Here is a 23,102-nt window from a genome sequence, read left to right as displayed (position 1 = left end):
ACAAATGAAAAGTGTGTGTATACAACATTTTGTGTTTATATATATATATATATATATATGTGACTAATAATAATTATGATTATTATTACTGCTAAAAACATTTAAAAAAAATAAGAAATATTACCATTACTAATTATTATTATTATTTTTTCTGTGATATTTTATAGAAAACTTATTTTACAAAAAAAAAAAACTGCTGGGTTACCTATTGATATGCAGACAGCCTATGACTAAAAAACATTAAAAAGGTCTAAGCCTAAGGAGTTATTGTAAAAAATAAAAAAATGAATAAAAAAAATAAATATATGTGTTGTTTATCTGATATCAATTTCTTAAAGTCTTTCTTTAATTTGAAATATGAACCTCTTGTGCATCCACTGTGGGAGAAAAACTCCTGTACATTGAAGAAAAACATGTTTATTAAGCTTAAAATGTATTAAGTATTATTTTCTTATTATTGATTACCCAAAAGTTTTTAATTCATATTGAAAGCTAGAAGGCGCCCTCGAGCGGAAAACGCCACATTTGCCTCAGAGAAGTAATTGACGTTAGTTTTCAGGAAATCCCTGATGTGAAGCTAATGCTGTAAACAGGAGATAGAGACGCTTTGATTAAACATGACGACAATAAACACGACTGCAGCTAAATATGGTGTATTTGAGTTCTTCAAGCCGTCAAGGGTATTTTCATAATAATAAAGTGTATTATAATGCAGTGCTGATTGACATAGACTTCATCACTGTATAGAGTACTGTAAAATAAAGCCTCGTCTGCCTCACTCTGATGAGAAGCCACATCAGCTCTCACACACTCGACTGACGATATGAAGTGAGGTAAACATGTTATTAAACGTTGTCTTTTGTTGAACAGGTTTATGAACGCCTGACTAGTTTTTGAAGATGTTTGACTTGTGTTGCTTTTTCAAACGCACGTTATAAGCGACTCAAACTCGCAGTCTTTCAGACGGAGCAGCGTTTACTCATGATCACAGAGCTGCTCTTTGCTAACACACAGGGCATTTATTTATTTAATTTAAATTGCAGCCTTTGAGCTTTCATAATCACACACAAGCCAAATCGCGATTGCGGTTCGATTTAGATTAATCTTGCAGCCCTAGTTAAATCCCTGAAATAAGGCCATCTCACTTTAAAGATTTGTTCACACAGCTTTTCAGAACTGGATGTTCTAGCCTTGAGTTTTTTCTTCAAAATAGTGTAAAACCCACTCTGATCACTCATTCATACAATATAACATGAGGAGATTTAATGATTAAATGTATTGCTTGGAAAACGCACACAAAGCATATGCCATCGTAATTGTGCGTTTAATACCTCCGTGTTTCAGGAGTTAACAATGTTTACAGCAGAGAGATGAGAATGAGGATGTGTGCTAAACAGCATGTGACCAGATGGGGCAGGAGTATTGTCACGTAAGATGATTGACAGCTATGCAGCGACTGAGAGAGCTCTGAGATCATTAGTGACGTGCAGCAGGAAGAGTCAGACACAGAGGCCGTTTCTCAATATGCGTTCTTGTCTGTTCTTGTGTTCTCTTGGACTTGTGAATCGTCATCAGTCGCTGGTCAAATACTGTTCCAATTCAAAGTTCACATCTAGCCAATCAGGCTACAGTTCAAATCCGTGTGTGTCCTTGATCCGCCCCTTTTATCAAGGATGCATTGAGAGGAAACTTGTGGACTTCAGACCGACCGGTATCCCATAATGCATCTTGCACCATCCAGCAAGCGTCAATAGCGGACGAGAAACCTTGTGCAATTTAAAAATACTACTGTTAATGTGTCAAAAAATGTTGACTTTTCAGGTGAGAATGTACTTGTTTAATGATTAAATCTGTGGTTTATTTATAAAGAAAGTGCCTATTTGGCAATTTGTCTGGCATTTTCAGAGTTGTGAGATCCAGTTGATCAGCGGGTGCCCACCCAGCACTCATTAACCTGCCGAGGGCAGCCTTTCCTCGGCTAGACCTTCTGACGCCTTCTGAGTTGAGCTTTAGACAACTACATTCTCGCCTGAAAAGTCTTAAAACTACATTTTGTGACACATTATCAGTAGTATTTTTAAATTGTGCAGGGTTTCTCGTCCGCTGTTGCGCTTGCTGGTTGCTGCGAGATGCATTCTGGGATACCTGTCTGTCTGAAGTCCACAAGTCGCCTCTCAATGCATCCTCAATAAAAGGGGAGGATCAAGGACACATCCTGGGATTTGAACTGTACTTGGCTAAATGTGACTGATGATGATTCACAATTGAGATTGATGATTCCTCCCATCCTCTGTAGTTCGTTCTCCCAAGTCGAACATGGCAAGTCTGAACTGCAAAGGACGCAAGTCACAACTTTGCGTACTTGGTATTGAGAAACAGCCAGAGATCACTCTGAATGTCATTCAGCTCTTCAGATCAATATAATTCAGTGAGAAATTAATAGGAATGTTATTTTGTATGACAAAATATTTTGCAAACGTGTTGATAAATCTATATTTGTCAAAATATGCGCAAGTTTTGACTTCGAGCCCGAATGGATGCTGTTTAGTGCATGTATGTGACCACAAATAAAACGGAGAAGACGTGACTAGCTTTTGATTCTTGTTGATATTCCATTCAATATATCGTTCATAACGGATTGATTATTTTGCACTCCTGACATAAATTAAAGGTGCCCTAGAATGAAATTTTTTATTAACCTTGCTGAATACTTAACCTAATTTTCATGGTGAAATAATAAGAGTTCAGTACATGGACATCACATACTGTGAGTCTCAAACATCATTGCCTCCTACTTCTTATGTAAATCTCGTGTATCCATAACACATCAGAAAAAAAGTGCTTCTCAACATAAACCCAACAGTGACGCAAGCGTTGGGGATCATTTATATGCACGCCCCCAATATTTGCAACTGCCCAAACGTGCATTGTCAGGTGGAAATGGGAGCGAATCATCAAAACAAGCTGCTCACATTGACACACTTCATATTCCACGCTGTTCAAGAGACTTTTCTACCCTTCCCACGGATAAAAAATGTCAACAGTCATTGTTGATGTTTATAATCCGATACAACAATTTAATTCAAGATTGTTCGTTTGTTCGGCCCATTTCAAGCTTTCTTCGCGTGAGAAGTGAAGAAAGTGGCAACTGTATTCCTGCAAGCAGTAAGTAGCGATTTTATCCACTTATTGAATATTTAAACTAAGGCCGGGACTCGATTAAAAAAATTAATCTCATTAATTAGAGGCTTTGTAATTAATTAATCGAAATTAATCGCATTTTAATTGCATATAAATATTTGACCTGGAACAATGAGAATTTTTCACATGGATTTTTAGTATACCATTGAATAATGACTGAATACATAAGCTTAATCAACAAAATATTGTTTATTTATTTCAGTCCAGCAGACCAGTGCAATGTTTGACATTATGTGTAGCAAAAGCATATTTGTGATATTTGAGGCTCGATGTGCTGCGGTGATACGCTAATTCCTTGTTGTATAACAGGGGTGTCCAATCCTGCTCCTGGAGGGCCACTGTCCTGCTGAGTTTAGCTCTAACCCCAATTAAACATACCTGTACCAGCTAATTAAGGTCTTATTAGGCATACTAGAAACTTTAGCAGTGTGTTGAGGCAAGCTGGAGCTAAACTCTGCAGGACAGTGGCCCTCCAGGACCGACTTTGGACACCCCTGTTGTATCGCTTGCACATAACCATGCTCTTGTCGATGCTTCCATCATTTCGTTTTTTTTAAAACAAAATTTCCCATCCACGGGGCCAAGCAAAGCAGTCTCATCAGCTTCTTCGTTCATGTTCACTATGGTTTGTTGTTGTCGTGACTCATGAGCGCTAGTTGGTGTTCCAGTATAATTGGTCCGTCGAAACTCATTCATTGAAAAACGTTCCGCGGGGCAAAAATAAGTGTGATTAATTTTTTTTTTTTTTTTGCGTAATTAATTAACGCGTTAAAGTCCCGTAGTTAATTATTCTTAATTAACGCGTTAAAGTCCCGGCCCTAATTTAAACAATTTCTAATTAAATGGAAAGTTTCTTAGAGAGACAGCATTGTCTAGATAACGCAAGATGCTTACAGTAACAATAGGAAACATCAAGTACCATACCAAACTAAATAGTGTGTCTAATGACAAAGGGTAATATTATTTTGCATTACAAAATACAATCGTAGATATTTTGCTTAGATTGTTCACTCGATCCTTCTAGCAAACGTCACCTTTTCACAATATAAGACAATAAACGATAGTCATTTGGCAAGACTATATATTTTGTAAAAATATAAGTTATATATTTATATATTTGAGAACTGAAGTATGGTGTTTCCTATGATGATTTTGCCTATTTGTATTTCAGATTAGGCTACATCACAGTCACTGTGTAGCCTACATTCTGACTAACGTTATATAAACATCCAATATCATTGATGAAAAAAGACCAGTCTAAAATGTAGGCTGAATGACACAATTTAAGCAGAGCATCTCAAATGGAGATTGATAAAATGCAGCTTACTTGTTTTTTGGTATTTTCAGTTCACCGGCACGCGAGAGTGCTTTCGTGCATATGGTTGCCAGATTGGACATGTTTAGGTATAACACTGGATATCATACAGGTTTATTTCACAGAAAAGCTCTGTTGTGGGGATTTAATTACTGAAATCTGGCAACCGCACAAACGCAAGCTCTTTCTCGTGCGAGGATAATCTGAAAACACCAATAAACAAGTACGCTGCATTTTATCAATCTCCATTTGAGATGTTTTGTTTAAAGTGTCATTGAGTCGGTCTGTGTTCTGTCAGGATGGTCAGGACTCACGAGCCGCTGCACTGAACTGCTGTGAGCTGCTGAAATAAGCCAATCAGAGCAGAGCTCAACATTAATATTCATGACCCTTCCAAATAAGGCAAAAACAGAGCATTACATCCTAGGGACAATTTATAGGGTTGTAAATGGACCTATAAAACTGTATCTGGACAATTTTTGTCCTTAAATAAGCCACATATCCACATATATATGTGTTGTGGGCATGGCATAACGACCTGCCCTGTGTGACCTACTCGGCCAGCGCTGAGTACCTTCCAGTTACCTCCTTTAACGGCAAACCTTACTAAGACGCCAGTATGTGTTTGTAATTCCCACTCATTTGTTGCAGCACAAGCCCTCATCGACTCCAGGTCGGCGGGAAACTTCATCAGTCAGCAAACCCTCGTAAAGCTAACCGCCCAACTCCAACACTGTCTCGTCGACCTCAGGATCACCACCATTCAGGGAAAACCGCTGGGCCGAGGTCGTGTCCGCCATTTCTCCCCCACACGTACACTAAGTGTTGGTCATATGCATGAGGAAACCATCATGTTCATGGTGCTGGAGGAGTCAACTGCGGACATCATCCTAGGACGCCACTGGCTCATCTTGCACCAGCCGCATATCCACTGGTCCACTGGAGAGATCCTGCAATGGGGTGAGAACTGCTTTGATCATTGTATTCATCATCCTCGCCGAAAAGGTCCATCATCATCGTCAGTTCCTTCTTCATTACCTGTCCAGTCCACCTCAGTAGAGAGTTCCGAAACTCAAGTCAACATGGCCATCCCCCCATCTTACTGGGCGTTCCAGGATGTCTTCAGTAAGCGGTTGGCTACCAAACTACCACCCCATCGGCCATGGGACTGCGCCATCGACCTCCTGCCTGGGGCTACTCTACCCAAGGGCAGTGTCTATCCTCTGTCCATCCCGGAACAGAAGGCCATGGAGGAGTACGTGCAGGAAACGCTACAACAAGGGTTCATCCGTCCATCGACCGCTTTGAGCTTTTTCTTCGTGGCCAAGAAGGACGGAGTCTTGCGGCCGTGAATCGACTACCGTCACCTTAATTCTCAAACTGTCAAGTTCAGTTATCCTCTTCCTCTGGTCCCATCTGCACTGGAACAGCTCCGTGGGGCCACCATCTTCTCGAAGCTCGATCTCAGAAGTGCCTACAACCTCATTCGCATTCACAAGGGAGACGAGTGGAAGACAGCCTTCATCACTCCCTCAGGTCACTATGGATATCGGGTGATGCCGTATGGGCTGTCCAACTCAGCCTCCCTCTTCCAAAATTACATGAATGAGGTATTTCGTGAGGTAATTCTTAAACAAGTTTGTCATCGTCTATATCGACGATATCCTCATCTATTCTAGTGACCTGAGGGAGCATGAGGAACTCCTGCAGAAGCTCTGAGACCATCACCTTTATCTCAAGCTTGAGAAGTGCGAGTTCCACGTCTCCACTATCCAGTTTCTTGGGTATATCATAGACAACCACGGAGTCAAGATGGACCAGAGGAAGGTGGACACCATCACCCACTGACCTCAGCCCAATACCATCAAAGAGCTGCAGCGCTTCCTGGGATTCGCCAACTTCTACCGCCGCTTCGTAAAGAATTACAGCCTGCTCAGCTCCTCACTCACCTCTCTGCTCCAGAACCGGCCCAAGTCTGTCCTGGACTCCATCGGCCACCGAGGCCTTCCACCAGCTGAACCTTCCACCACCTTCCACCACCTTCCATTCCGCTCCGATCCTGGTCCACCCCAATCCTCATCTTCCGTTTATCATCGAAGTGGATGCCTCATCGACCGGGGTCGGAGTGGTTCTATCTCAGCAGGAGGGGACACCCTCACGACCTCCATGTGCCTTTTTCTCCAAGATGCTATCCCCGGTGGAGCAGAACTACGACATCAGGAACCGGGAGCTCCTGGCGATCAAGCTCACCCTGGAGGAATGGAGACACTGGCTGGAGGGAGCAGAACACCCATTTGAAGTCATCACTGACCATCAAAACCTTGAGTGCCTTCGAGATGCCAAACGGCTGAATCATCGTCTTCACCAGATTCAATTTTAAGGTGACGTACCGTCCAGGGAACCAGAACAACCGGGCAGATGCCCTTTCTCGTCTTCACCAAGCCGACCCTGAGCCAGAGCACCTTGAAACCATCCTCCCTCCAGCCATGGTTGTCAGCCTGATCCAGTGGGCACTCCACGAGCAGATCCAACAGGAGAACGCCCAACAGCCTGCTCCACCGGGAGGTCCAGAAAGACGCCTCTACGTCCCGCCTTGCCGTCGCCTGCTACTTCTGGACATGGCTCATTCTTCACTGGGCTCTGGACACCCAGGCATGAAGAAGGCCCTTCTCGCTCCTTCGCCACCGTTAATGGTGGCCCGCCATGCCTCGGGACGTCTCCCGATTCGTCAAGGGATGTTCAGAATGCGCCATTGACTGAACTGGTCCCTCTTTCGATTCCTGAATGACCCTGGAGCCATCTGGGGATCGACTTCATGACCGACCTACCATCATCCCAAGCTTTCACCTGTATCCTAGTCATTGTTGCCCGATTTCTAAATCCTGCAAACTCATCCGTTTCAAAGGCGTACCTACCACGCTGGAAACCCCAGAGGTACTCTTCACCCAAGTCTTCCGACATGTTGGGCTTCCGGAAGACATTGTTTCCAACTGAGGACCCCAATTTATCTCTAGAGTGTGGACCGCCTTCTTCCGTCTCCTAGGGGTATCCGTCAGCCTCTCATCAGGTTACCATCCTCAGACCAATGGCCAGACTGAATGGAAGATCCAGGAGATTGGGAGATTCCTGAGGGTATACTGCCACCAGAATCAGGAGAGCTGGAGATAGTATCTTTCCTGGGCCGAATATGCCCAGAATTCGCTCCAGCAGTCCACCACAGGGCTCACCCCGTTCCAATGTGTCCTCGGCTACCAACCACCGCTCTTCCCCTGGACGGGTGAGCCTGGTGATGGTGACGTACCTCCTCCTCCTACCATTGACGAGGACCCATCAATCAACCGGGTGCGAGCCATCCTCGACTCGTGGCGAAGGGGTTCCCGGATGGAATACCTGTTGGATTAGGCGGAGTACGGTCCTGAGGAGCGGAGCTGTATCTCCAGGAACGATGTGCTGGACCCCAATCTTCTCACTCAGTTTCACCAAGATCACCCTGACCGACCTGCTCCTCGGGGCCGTGGTAGACCCCGTCGTCGCCCGTCCCAGCCATCAGGAGCCTCCCGCGGAGGAGGGGGTACTGTCACGATATAAACCCGGCTGTAAGGAATTCAATGATCTTTTTCCTGAAAGGTGAGACCTTATATGCTCTAGACTGGGGAATTGGCATTTCCTCAGTTAGCATGATTTTGTGATGTTCCTCTGATGTTTTTTCCAGGACATTGGAAGTGATACCAGGCCAGGTGGCCCTCAGTTTTAGCAACTCCTATTGATAGTCGGAGTCCCAGCTCGGAGCGACCTCAGTGTGCAGGGTAGCGAGTGGTGGTTCCCAGGTGTGAGGTAAGGTGTAGTAAAGACTCACAGTGGCAGTATGGAATCCTCTTTTAATATTAACAAGGGCAGATAAGAAGGGATAATATGAATATCCTTTCCCCACTTTCAGGCCATATCTACTTTGGCCTACATTCACGATGGCCTCCGCTGCCCTCAGGAAATCCAAGCCAGCTATAATGAGAAACGCTAGGTGATCATACCTCATTATATAAGTCTCCATCCTGCATATGTTATCATGCAATTTATAGCAGATGGTTTTCTGGTTCATAGCTTGGTGCACCTTTCCATCGGCCATGATGAATCTTTGAGGGGAAACTGTGTCAGATGAAGCCTCACCTCCTAGCGGTCTCCAAAGGTTTTCTTGCCTTCACGTCTTTACCTTTTACCATTATAGGCACCAAGAGGAGAGAGTTCAGTGAATGGGGTTGAGCAATAGAGAATCCTGCCAAGTTTTTGGATGCATGACGTTCAGGTTGTTTTGTATTGTTTTTTTTCTTTACTATTGTAATAAATGGAGGCCAGGCAGTGTTTACAGTTTTTCTCGATTGCTTAAACACATTTCTTGAAACTATGCCTCATATTCTCAAAACTTTAAACACAAATCCATAACGTCTCACCCAGTTTCCCAAACAACCTATTTTCAGGTCAAAATGAAGCTCTACAATCAAAACCATTCACTCTTGCTGAAAAACCAAACTTTGCCCTCAGACAAGACACACAAGCCCTCAAAATCACACACACTACAACATAGTCTAACACACTGGTGCAATAAATTCAAAACAACATTTCCAAAACTGGTAAGTTATGTTACTTGTGGTTCCCCTCCTCACAAACCTTTTCACATGATGAACAAAAGACACAACCAATGGATACATTGGCACATTTTTATTCATTCATTCATACTACACAGTACAAAAAAAAATAAAAAAAAATATATTGTATTCCGCCTCAGCCTCCCGTCTTTGGTCTGGGTCAGGCCAGAGAATCTCATCCACATCACAGGCTATATTAGCCCTAGCCTGGCAGAGGGGGTAAAATCTTCTTGCATGCCTGATCCACCCCTGGCACGCATCTACTAACACATGGCCTGGACGAGGTGAACAAGCATATAAGGTTCTCGATCATACACTTTCCACTAGTGTTGTAGTCAAGACCACCTAAACCGAGACCAAGACAAGACCAAGACTTTGAAGGGCCGAGACCGAGTCAAGACCAAGACCAAGACAGGCCGAGACCGAGTCAAGACCAAGACCAGTGCATGTCCCCACACTTATGATAAAATGTGGAATATGCATATGATTGGCACTTCTCTCGTATGATCAACTAAACTGGCTCTAATTTCATCTGAGACTCCTCCTCCTCCTCCTCCTCCTCCTCCTCCTCCTCCTCCTCCTCCTCCTCCTTCACCACGTCCTCTTCCTCTCCCTCCTCCTTCACCATGTCCTCTTCCTCCTCCTTCACCACGTCCTCTTCCTCTCCCTCCTCCTTCACCACGTCCTCTTCCTCTCCCTCCTCCTTCACTATGTCCTCTTCCTCCTCCTTCACCACCCACATCCTCTTCCTCTCCCTCCTCGACCTCTTCCTTCATTTCTTTGTGGATCCATTGTTCCAAAGCTCAAATGAACTGACTCTGGCACTTTTATGTATCTTGAAAGTTCTGATTGATGTGTGTTAAATTTTGACTCTTAGTGTTTTCACCTGGGTAATTGTGTGCTAATTGAGCTGAAACTATGCTGACTTGAGTGAACAATATTGAATGCTAGTGCTTTCTAAATGACCAGATGGTCTAGGCAATGAGAAATTAAGGGATTTGTGTGTAGAGTTTTGCAGTGACAGTTCAACAAATCTGACTCATGTGTCAAAACAGGGAATAGTGTTTATAGTTTAGTGAAATGGGTGTGCTTTTTGATAAATGACGTTATGGTTTTGACATTTTAGTTCAAAAGCCTGGTTATAGTGTTTAAGCAATCGAGAAAAACTGTAACAGAATTGTGAAAGCTTTACTCTGTGCCTTTCTTCAGCATAGCAACAACAAACACATACATTGTTCTGCAGTCACTTCCTCTCTATACTAGTGTGCTTAAACACTGTTAAAGGGGCCACGTAACATAAACTAAAACCTTCCTTAAAGGTACAATAACTTATTATATAACATCTCTCCCCGATAAGAATCAACGTTACCACCCCCACACAGTCCAATAAGAACATTCCCTTCTTTTTTTTCTTGCTTCCAGCAACCTATAAAGCTATTTAACAGTGACTCTAAAGATCTAAAGATTAAGCCTATTAGGGTGCTTCTTTGGGCGTTGTGATCTCCTTAAAGTTCCTGAAGTTTTCCCTGGTAAGGTTGGTACACTTTCCAGAGGCACAGGAACCCCTTTGCAGCACAGCAACAGCAGTTACCCCAAGGCTCTGTGTGGATGGCAGCTGTTGAGGAACCTGGCTTCCTTCTAAGTCAAATCTCCCACTTTCCTCAGCTCCTCCAGCTTGATCGAGACAACCCCATGGCTCTGCCACGTGACGGCTCCTCACATAATCTTGATGACGACGGACATCACGTCCATCTGACAGCCTTACTACACATGAGCGGGGACCACTTTTTTACACAATGGCTCCCAGTAACCAGCGCTGACCTCTGGCAAAATTCCTGACAAAGACAGTCTCACCTTCCCCACATCTCCGTTCTCTCGCATGCTTGTCATGCATAACTTTCTGCTCCTCTGGCTGGACTCTCACTTTCTCCCCAACATCAGGATGCAGCAAATCCAGGTGGGATTTTGGTTTTCATCCCAGCAACATCTCTGCAGGCGCCAGGCCTGTAGTAGTCTGTGGCGTAAGGCGATACTGAAACAGGAAACAATAGAGGTTAGTTTCAACATTTGCCCCCGATATTTTCTTCAAGCCATCCTTCAACGTCTGCACCATTCTCTCGGCCAGCCTGTTCGATGCAGGATGGAGAGGCGCTGTACGAATGTGTCTGATTCCATTCCCCTTTGCAAATTCTTGCAACAGCTCTCCCGTAAAGGTCGGTCAATTATCAGTTACGACTACATCTTGCAGCCCATGTATGGAAAACACTTGGCGCAGTGTATTAATTGTCATGGCCGCTGTGGTGTTTTTCAAAATGTGTGCTTCAAGCCACTTGGAGCGGGCATCCACCATGACCAAGAACATCCAACCGAGGCCTTTCAGGCCACTCCCAGGGCTGAAGCAACACTGGTGGGGGCTTTTTTGGTTTTCTTGGCACTCCTTGCAGTGTTGGACCTTGTTTTCGAGATCTCGATCCATATTAGGCCACCATACATAGGCTCTCGCTAAGCTTTCCATGTATGATACCCCAGGATGGGCAATGTGGACTTCCTGTAACACTTTAGCCCATCCTGGCTGAGGTACTACCACTCTTGAACCCCACAAGATACAACCATCCTGAACTGAGTGCTCATCCTTCCTTTTCTCAAAAGGTTTCATCTCAGCGTCCACAACGATGGATGGCCAACCCTGAAGCACAAATCTTTTGACTTTTGACAAGACCTTGTCTCTCTCCGTCCAAGTTTTGATCTGCTTTGTGCTCACTGGTGAGTCACCTAACTTTTCCAGCAGGAAAAAAGTTTCAGGAGGTAGAGGAGTGGACGCCGCGGTGTCTGGAAGTGGCAACCGGCTTAATGCATCGGCATTGGCATTTTCCTTCCCTGCTCTGTATTATATGTGCTATTGATAGGCATACAATGTCAGTGCCCACCTCTGGATATGGGCCAATGCCATGGAAGGAATGTTCTTATGCTTACTGAACAGGCTCATCAATGGCTTATGGTCCGTGAAAACTGTGAAGAGTCGGCCATAGAGATATTGGTGAAAACATTTCACAGCAAATACAATGGCCAAGCCTTTCTTGTCTAGCTGAGAATATCCTGATTGTAAATGCAATGGGTTTCTCTGAGCCCTCCTCCATCACATGCAACAGTACTGCCCCAGTGCCATGTGGAGAGGTATCACATGACACTGTAAGCTCTTTCTCAGGGTCAAAATTGACTAACATGCTGGCTGACTGCAGCAGATTTTTGACTTTGGTGAAAGCAGCTGTTTGTGCCACTGCCCACTTCCACTGGCAATTATGATGCAGCAACTGGTACAGCGGAGCTAGCACAGTTGATAGATCAGGTAAGAACTTCCCATAATAAGTGACCATACCCAGGAACGACTTAAGCTCTGACACATTTCCTGGCTTTGGGGCATCATTGATGGCTCTTACTTTTTCTGGCACTGGATAGAGGCCCTGGGCTGATATTTGATGTCCAAGGTAAGTTACACTCTCTGCCTGGAAAGTAAATTTATGTTGTTTTAGCCGCAGCCCTGCATCCGACATCCTCTTGAGCACCTGGTCCAGGTTACTGAGGTGCTCCTCTTCTGTTTTCCCTGTGACAAGAATGTCGTTGAGGTACACTGCCACATGTGGAACCCCTGCAACAGGTTTTCCATTGTCCTTTTTAAAATGGCTGGGCTGGACGCCACCCCAACCACCAGCCTGTTATATTAAAACAGTCCTTTTGTGCGTGTTGATCGGGACATATTGCTTTGACTCCTCATCCAGCAACAACTGGATGTGCCCCTCAGGGTGCCCAGTTCATCCTTAAAAAGCATATTGCAGGTTAGAGACTCCAATGAGTCAGTGTATAGAAAAATAATGTAGGACCTAGATTTCTTTAAAATATACTGGTAAATACGCTAATAAGGCTTTTTGAGTCGTTTTTTTTTTGAGAAAATTTTACTTCCGCATCTAAAAATGCAAACCAGAAGTGACATAACAAGAGGGAGTGCGGTGACTTTCCACCATAGGAAAACAATGGACCGCAATGGCAGTTCGGAAGCTGTGGAAATTATAAATGTTTATTAATACTCATATGGCAGACCACAGCCATGCAATTATGACACACAATAAGGGACAGGCCAGGATTAGACAAAACAACGATTAGAGGAGACGATTTGAATTGTTGTGTGAGGAGAAACAGTGGAAAACAGAGCAGGTGAGAGAGTTGGCTTATAACATTATACGCTAACACTGTGCTCAGATTACAATACTTTGCAGATAATTATCATGTATCAGGCAATCGCAAAGCTGCTATTGGTCATCTAGGAGTATTGATACCAATAACAGAAGCTAATAATAAGTTCAGACCATCTGGCTTAAGTCACACTCGTCGTCCTCATTAGATGTTAAAGCCGGGCGCGGGGCATAACGTTACCCGGTGCTGTTTTTGCTCTCATACGAGCTTGCAGACGATGTTTTTCTCTCGCGTGGACATTGTGGATGCTCGTATGGTCGTGGCTCGCAGCATGTGAGGAAAAACACAACAAACCGAGAACATTTCTCGCACCTTCCGATCTCACAATATTTTTTAAACATTCAGCTCGATTTTCACCAGCATGGCTGTCCCCTATTGCCAAATCATGCACAACAATGTCACAGGCTAGATCTAGGAGTATTATTATGCTATAGCTCAGTTGCTGCAACCATACAGTGCCTTTTTACACACACACACACACACACACACACACACACACACACGTGCACGCGCTCTCTCTCTCCCTTTCTGGTTGATTCTGTTGAAAGGGCTGCTGTTCTATGCTTTTCAACAAATCATTTGCACACAAGTAATGTTTTCTATCTAAGGCTAGCAGCAACATTGAGTCTCTGTTTTGAGTCTCCAGTCTCTGTTTAACATGAACGCTCGTGTGTATGTGTTCGCCCCGATCGCCTCAGTTACGGTGCTCAGTTCTCGTGGTTTCTCTGAGCTGATCGTCTGACAGATCCGTGACCGACCGTCACACTCTGCCGCGGCCAAGCCACACACAGTATAACATGTTATTGTGATCCTTTATTCACTCATTCTGTGTTATGGGATTATTTTGTGCCGATTCACCGTCGATACTGTGAGGATGTATGATGTTTTGAGTATGTATTTGAGTGAACGATGTAAACATATACATGGCTTAAATACTTTTTTTACATGACTTTTTTTTAAAGTGTGAGACTATACATTTGTGTTTATGTAGCCTACATACTTTGTATTAATCAATGTTGAAATTGATTAATGTAAAAACAATAACCAAGAAGCATTGCGTGTGAGTATTTAATCATTTAATATTATTAGGGATGCACGATATTATCGGCACGACATCGGAATCGGCCGATAAACGCTTAAAATATACAAATCGGCATCGGCCGATATGAAAACATTATGCCGATATGCTAACGTGTTGATATGCGCCTGCAATAACTCACGTGTGCAAGGAGTGCTACAGCGATAAGACCATGTCAGCACTGCGGTCATTCTTCAAGTGAAAACAAGAAAATACATTGCATGTACAGTGATATTGACTGTTTTTAAATGCTGCCTTGAATTTCTGAATGCACGTACAGAAGGATGTGACCGTCAGCAGCCGATTTGCCACGTTTTCACAACCAAACTAGCCCAAAACAAGCCCAATCGCGTCTCCCCACTCTCTAGCGCGTGCGGCAGCCTCCACAGCAGCAGAAGCTCCTCCAGGTCCTAGTGCCCTCCAGCTGTACCGCTATATATTTATACATGTAGTGGGGGCGCTGTTGTTACAGTAATACAATGAAAAGTAGAATACACAAATAAATTGAAGTTACTTCTTGTTCTGAATAAACAAATCAGCAATGATGTCATAAATCACAAGCATGACACTTGTAAATTAAATACTTTTATATACAGTGTATTAATCTGTAATACATTTTACAAAATGGATGATGAAAAATAATCCAAGGAGCTCTACAATAATTGTAGAATTAAAAGACAGCATCAATGGATGTCATGCCACCCCCACTTCATGTGCACAAACGTTAAATCCAAAAATACAATATTTAGGTTACAGCTGAATCTGGGGTGAAAAATTACTGACTTTATTATTGTTATTTTCAGAGCTTTTAATATACTCTTATCATAAAAAGAACTTTATTAACATTTATTTATCTTCAACAAGAATCCTTTTAGGATTCTAAGGATACCTCAGAAATCTGAAACCAGAATGAAAAAAAATAGTTTTTGCTCAAAATGGTGTTGTTTCCAAACAAAGGGAAAAAATAAACATATATCGGCATCGGTATCGGCATCGGCCAAAATGAGCTGAAAAATATCGGCATATCTGTTATCGGCAAAAATCCAATATCGTTCATCCCTAAATATTATCCTTTAACTACATGAGTATTGCAATGTTAAACTTCATCATATCACTGATAATCCGCGGTGTAAAGTGAACACACACGCACACGCACACACACACACACACACACCACCGCGTGTGTCAAAGCAGATGCAGAAGTGAAGTCCCATCTCTTCACCTGCACAAAACGCCACAATGCAGCTTTTCTAACTTTTTTTTTTTTTAAGGAAACCTGTGGACTCAATGACAGGCTGGACACAATAATTTTCCATGACAATGATACATTTAAATAGAAAAACTTCAGAAAATACACTGATTACTACAGAATACCAACCTATTCTGCACCAAGGCAATGCAGAGCTTGGCAGACGACTCCCTCTCGTGACGTAATATGATGCGATGTTGAAAAAAAGTGTTTTTTACAAACGAAACGGCAACTTTATCTGCTAAATTTGTGCTTTTATGTCTTTTAAAAACATTTAAAATCCAGCATTACCTTTTCATATGGCATTTTTATACAATGTTATATATTCATAAAGTTATATGTTCAAAATCTATTGTTGCATAAAGTGGGTCTGAACGAGTTTCACTCAAGTTAAACATTGAATAGGAACAGGTCTCCTTTGGTTCAGCTTCCACAATGTGATGTGCTCTTGAGTGAGGTTTACCACCGTCCTTGAGTTTCTCATTTTAGATTTGCTGCCTCTGCATTTCTTTGCCAAGTGTCCCTTCTTGCCACAATTATGGCACACTATGTCTTTGAATTTACAATCATTTGCATAGTGAGCTCCCCCACATCTGTAACATTTCACTGCTTTCACTTTAACAGCTTTAGTCACATGAAACACATCACTCTTCGCACTGCCACTTGCTTTTTGAATGTCTATTGCATGTAGTGCTGCCGACTCCATACCTTGTGCGATTTCCATTGCTTTTGTAAAGGAGAGCATTGCTTCCCCCAGCAATCTGTGCTGAATTACATCACCATTAATTCCGCACATGAGACGATCACACAGCATGTCCTCCAGTACAGCCCCAAACTCGCAATGTTCAGTCAACTGGCGCAGCTCAGCCACAAACTTTGAAATAGTGTCTCCAGACTTACAAAAATGGCTGTGGAATTTAAAACGCTGCACAATCACTTAAGGTTTCGGGCTACGGCGGTTCTGAATAAGGTCAATTAAATCTTTATGAACCAACTCTCCCGGCTTCCGCAGTGTTGCCAAATCCCATGAGCTTATAAGTCTTTTCCCTGCATACACTCAACAATATAGAGCGCTTCTTATCCTGGTCCGTGATCTCATTCGCAGTGAAAAAATGCTCCAGACGCGCCTTATACTCCAGCCACTCATTATTTTCTTCCATCCAGCCACTCACTATTTTCTTCCACAAACTCACCCACAGTTCCGAACATCGCCATTCTGTCACTGTGATGCGTTCTGTGCCTGCAGAGCTTCTCACTCGTGCCAACCCATGCGATTCGTCAGCCGAAGTGCGTTGTTTATCCTCGTCGCCAAATATGTAATAAATGGAGGCCAGGCAGTGTTTAACAGAACTGTGAAAGCTTTACTCAGTGCCTTTCTTCAGCATAGCAACAACGAATTGTTCTGCAGGCACTTCCTCTCTATACTAGTGCGCGAACACTCTTAAAGGGGCCACGTAACATAAACTAAAACCTTCCTTCAGAGTACAATAACTCAAGTGGCTGTCCACTTTCTGCCAGTAATCCTTTGTACCCATACAATCCTTCTCCACCCTAGAGCCCACTTTAACCAGCTGTTCCGGAGTCCTCATCATCCCTCTTAGACAGCCTTAACTCTGGGGTTAATGTTGTTGAGGATGCGGCTCACCATATCTTCTTCTGTGATATCCGGCTTCCACTTCAGGCAAAGTGCTCAGTAGTCATAGGCAAAATCTCTCAGACGTTGACGGTGCTGCTGAACCAGAATTCTCAGCTTATCTTCCACTTCCGTGAGGTAATCATCTGGACGAAACGCACCCATAAATGCCTCTTTGAAAGAATGAAAATTACCTTGCTCTTCTCTGCCTTCCACCAGCTCAGAGCAGGTCCTCTCAGAACCGTGCTCAGGGTGCCAACCAGCTCCACACTGGGAAGTGGCCCGATATCCAGAACGTTTTCGCACTGTTCGATGAAGTTGAGCACATCTGATATCTCACAGGGGTCACCAAAGCCTGGAAGCTCCAGCCGAATCGGGTGCCGCGCACAGAAGGAGGATGAACTTGGAACAACTGGAGGGTTAAGCACATCAGTTAGTAGAGTAGATGCATGAGAAACATCATAAGTAGCATTCACAGTCTTTGATGGAGGGAATTTAACTCTAGATGCTGTTATGGGAGTTCTACGATCTTGAATGGATGACATGGAGGTAGCTGGTGTGTAGGGCTGTAATCTCGAGATAGAAGGAGTACTGGTGAAACGTAATTTTTTCAGTTTATTTTCCCATTTTTCATCTCTTCTCAGGAAACAATCAGCCATAGCTGTCTGCATCTTTTCCAGAGAGCAACGAAAATAATCCTCTACGTCTGCTAAGCCAGTGTCCACTGCCTCCCTAAAGCTAGCTTCCTGATTAAGAGAACTTTCAGACGAGCATTTACCGTCCTGTTCAACAGATAATAATTCAAAAGATAGTAACTTTAGCACACAGCTATCATCGTCATCATCATCTGCATCGTCATCAGACTATCAGTATAATAAGCTAAGCATAGTGAAGATTTCACCTGCAGGATTCGGTCTAGTGACAAACGGGCCTGCAGTAAAATCGGCATTGGGTGACTGTCTAGTTTTATTAGCTTCATGTACGTTATGGTTAGGGTTATCCGTGTCAATAATATCAGGTGTAACATTTTCAGCATTAACATTTGTCTCTTCCTCAATATCAACAGATTTCTTTGCTATTAAAGAGCCATACAGGCACTTTGTGGGTAATGCCATTACAAACGAAAATTATTATTTTTCCAGCCACAAAATGACACTAATTGGCCTCTTTGCATTGGATTTCTCTATTTTAACCTTAATAACTACACTAATTGTAATATAAATAATATAAATATTAGAAGATTTTTTTTTAAAGTGATAATTAATGGACCATAATTATTGCAAAAATAGTATTTAGTACCAAAAGATCTCCTCAAAATATTCAAAAAATATTACTAAACTAAAATATATGGTGTACGGTCACATTTGACTATGATAGTAAGGAATATCTCTGGGCTAAATACAAGAGCATTACATTACAATGTTGCAAATGCGGTGGATGTAATAATCAATGCACACTATGGTGTACTGTTTGCCAAAAAATGCTGCAAATACCAGTATAGTGAAGCTGTTGTCTATTCCAGTGTTCCCCACCCTTTTTTTTTTGTTTTTATTGAGAAAATTTACAAAATAATAGCTTATAGAAGGTAGGGGATCAATACACTTACAGAAAAGGAGAGAGAGAGAAGAAAAGAAAAAAAAAATAGTAATAGAGTTTTAGTAGCAGTAGTAATCATAATAATAATAAATTTAACAACAAAAATAATAGTGGCAGAAGTGGTAGTAATAGCAATAGCATTCGTGTTAACAACCGTAATAGTAGCTGTATCATCTGTGAATTATAATAACCATAATAGTATTAGTAATGATAATAATAGTTGTAGTAGTAGTTGTTGTGATAGAGGTAGTAATAACAAGTATAAGTATAGTATTCATGATGATAGTTTTCATGAGTTTTCATGATGATAATAATAGCATTAGTGGAAGTACCAGTAATATATAATAACAGTAATATTATTAGTAATAATAAGAAGAATAATAACTTTAGAATAGCCAGTAACGTTATTGTAGATATACACTATTTAATTTAATTTTATAGGTCTGGGAGCAACTCCACAATTGCCAGTGAGCATAACCAACAGACATCCCTAAGATAGACATGGTCCCCTCTCTCCATTCCTCATCCCCCAGCCCCTTTCCTCTCCGCCAGTGACTCCCAAACCCAGCAGTTACCCCTCTCATGTATTGCTGTGTTTTCCTCCACAAAGTATGCTAGGGCACCCCAACAGGCACCGCCAAACCATGCTCTCTTAGTCTGGTTGTGACCCCAACCTTTTTTCTGTCATGGCACCCTTTGAAAATTTTCAAAATTCTGTGGCACCCCCTTGTATAAGCTACACTAGAGGTGTAATAGAACAGATTGCTCAAGGTTCGCTTTGTATCACGGTTTTAGGTTCACATTTCAGTACAGTTCGGTATGTGCTATGTTCAGGGGAAAAGGGCTACTGTCAAATGAAAATAAAAAAAATAAGAACAAATAGCTTAAATACAAGCAGCAGCACAAATAAATACTATTGAGCAAAGATAAGAATAAAATAAACAATGCTTTTCAGGTTTTTCAGGTAGGTCTAACATTCATTTTTAGCTAGAGAAATAGAATAAAGAAATCAAATGTAAAATAACTGCACATTTAACTGTTTAAATTAAAGATGAATCCTTATTAAACTTACAAAAGCTTTCCAATCAAGAGCAGTGAGTGATGTCTTTATCTTTTGTTTGACATTAAACAGACAGCAGTGAAGGCTACTGCCCCTTTAAGACCCGGGTGATGATGGCAAAAATTACTGGTCATATTGAGACTAGGGGTAACCCCGAAAAGTCGAAGATTCGATGCATCGATATGCAGAGCCTGATTCAACCACCGATCTCACGGTCGAATCTTCGTGGGTGTTATGAAACGAAGATCATACCATTTTGGCAATATGGGGGTGCTCAATATTTTAAAGACGTGAGCTTCGCACCGCGCCTTTAAAATTAGAACACGTTCAATGAGTGTACACACACCGGCGGCAGCATTCAGCGCCTGTCCACAGCCACTCGGGAAGTTGTTTAAAATCTTGCTGCACCAAAGAGCGCTTTCGTGCAGCTCATCTGTTAGTCAATTCAAAATTGAGCTTGCATATAATGTGCGCGTCAGGTGACGGTGTAAGATCCTGAGGCAGGCGGGGCTGAGCTTCGCGTACGTCACCTGATTTAGGCACAATCGGCTGAAGAACGAGCATGTAAACGCACTCAAAGTGTTTTTTTCCTCTCTAGGTAGGTATTTTTTTTAGGTTTATTTATCAAAATGTTCTTTTATATATTTGTGTGATCTTCTGTATTTCGATCGCGGCTTTAACATGTTATGACAAAACGGTTTATTAATGTTTATCCACCACATTACCTTTTAGGCTATTTAAACCTAAATAAGAAAGCCATTGTCAGTTCGTCTGTCAGTTGGCAGGCAGTTTTGGTCACTTTATTAAAAGTTGTTGCTGTGTGCAGTCGTGTAAAGGAAAATAAAAATAGTTTTACCCTTCTGCTGACAGTGTCGTGCCCCTCCCAACCCATTCACACACACACATAGATGATTCGGCTATCAGTCGACCATAAAGAGATTCGAACATTCTGATTCGATTGTCTAAATCCTTAGTCGAGGACAGCCCTAATTGAGACAAACGGCAGCACTCACATCAGTGAACACAGTTTACAAAGAGAGACCGTTTTGCCCAGGTTTTTCTTTTATTAACGCTGTTGTAGTGTAGCCTATCACTGAGCAGACAGCACGTGTATCCATCGAAAAGAAACATACATAAAGCATTATTTTCAAGTAGCAACCCATATTAAAGATATCATCAGATGTGAGATGAACTGCGGTTCAAGTGCATCCCGGCACCTTTTACACGGCACCCCGGTTGGGAAACACTGGTCTTTTCAAATGTATATTGATTGACACAGCACTGGTTTGTTTAGAACTATTGAGAGCGCACTGATGTACTTCCTGCTTCGCTACTGTTCGGACGCTCTTGCTTACTGCTCTGCGCTTTGATCTATCGCTTCTATATTTTATCTCAAAATTTTAACTTCAGCAAATCAACACAATGCTCAAACAACAAAGCTTGACTTCAGTGATAAAACTAGAAACTTTGTTGACTGGATTACTACAAAAAAGTGGAATATTTCATCTGATCAGCCTCCACAATGCCATCAGCTTACAATCCGGAAGGGAAAACACAGCTGCCTACGATCGAAAGGATAAGAAAATGCCTCTTCTCGCTAAGGAATCCTCTTGCTGCACAAACTGCCACAGACTTTTACAAAGGATTGCAGTTATTTGTGGAAACACCAAACCGGATGAATCACACAGCAGAGCTTCATCACGAACGCCCTCTGCACACAGCCGGTGAGTCCCATAAATTTAGTGCTACTCAACAGATAGAGAAACAAGAAACTGATCAACACATTAATCGATGGCAAAACAGGGGGCAAGACCCAAACGCACTCGAGACGTCAGATTGTCACGAGCTTCATATATTGCTGCAGTAGCATGCTCTACCCCAGACACAAGGATTGCAAACACTAGTTTCCGACCACCATCGATACATCTCGAAAACAGATTTGAAGTATTAATGAATGTGGGTGAGGAATCCCCAAACGTGATGAATATGATCGAACACAGATTGCATCAGCCCACAGCTAACACTAATGCTAACAGGTGCTCAAGGTCGAGCAGACAGCGTCGCTCAGCTCAGAGAGCAGCCGAGCCAAGGACTCTGATAGTGGGTGACTCTACAGTCAGAAACATTCGCAGCAGAGATACAACTACATGCTGCCTTCCACAAGCAACCATTTCTGATGTAAACAGGGAAATTGAGAACATTCTGATGAAACATAAGACTGCAAATCAACTAATCATTCATGTGGGGAAGAACGATATTCAGAGAGAGCAGTCAGAACTCATGAAGTCGGACTTCAATGAACTTTTTGAAACACTTAGAAAACTTAAAGTTCAGCCGTTCATCAGTGGACCACTGCCAGCAAGAGGAACAAATAGGTTCTCAAGGTTGCTTGGGCTTAATACATGGCTGCAAAAAACCTGTAACATGAATGGAGTGAACTTCATTGATAACTTCAATCTCTTCTGGAGTCAGAGACAACTGTTTACATCAAATGGCCTCCATCCAAACAAACTTGGTGCAAGAGTGCTAATGGACAATATTAATTTTTCCCTTCACCATCCTTCAGCTGTGTGTTTTAACCCACTCAACCTGATACAGAGTATGGAGGACCACAGGACTTCATTTCAGCTCCTGAATGGACATTTGGTTGACACATCCCAAAAGGACAATGACAACACCACGCAGCCACAACAATTGCTCATGGACACACTCCCAGCTGAGCCCTGCCCACAGAGCTCACCACAGACTGACTGTGATGGATTAGAACTGCTCCAAGATTCAGCACCCAAAGATGACTTTCTTGAAAATGGACAGCAAAGCCAGGACAACATACTTCAGCTTCCGATAACACCAGAGCAACCTCTCACCGGACATGTCATTCCTCTCTCCAGTATCCCCAAATCTGGGCTTCTCAGAGAAAATGGAGGAACTGATTTTTGTTGGAACTAGACTATCACACTCAATTGCTGCGAGCCCCCAGATATTAACCAAAAAGCGTTGAGCCCCACAACCACCAAAGCCTGTGGGCCCAGCTCCCCCTCCTCCTGTGAGATTTCTTCGGTCACAACGCCAGGGCCCACAC

General features: G+C 42.7%; 1 protein-coding gene across 1 annotated transcript in view; it reads left to right on the top strand.

Annotated features, from left to right (window-relative positions):
* LOC137040655 (NLR family CARD domain-containing protein 3-like) overlaps nucleotides 1–23,102 on the top strand; it is a 111,964-nt gene that overhangs the window by 5,696 nt on the left and 83,166 nt on the right. The gene's annotated exons all lie outside the window — the stretch shown is intronic.

Source organism: Pseudorasbora parva, chromosome 14, assembly GCF_024679245.1.
Source record: "Pseudorasbora parva isolate DD20220531a chromosome 14, ASM2467924v1, whole genome shotgun sequence".
Classification (NCBI taxonomy): Eukaryota; Metazoa; Chordata; class Actinopteri; order Cypriniformes; family Gobionidae; genus Pseudorasbora; species Pseudorasbora parva.
Note: the sequence above shows the minus strand (reverse complement) of the source record. Positions and strands in the feature narration are given on the sequence as shown.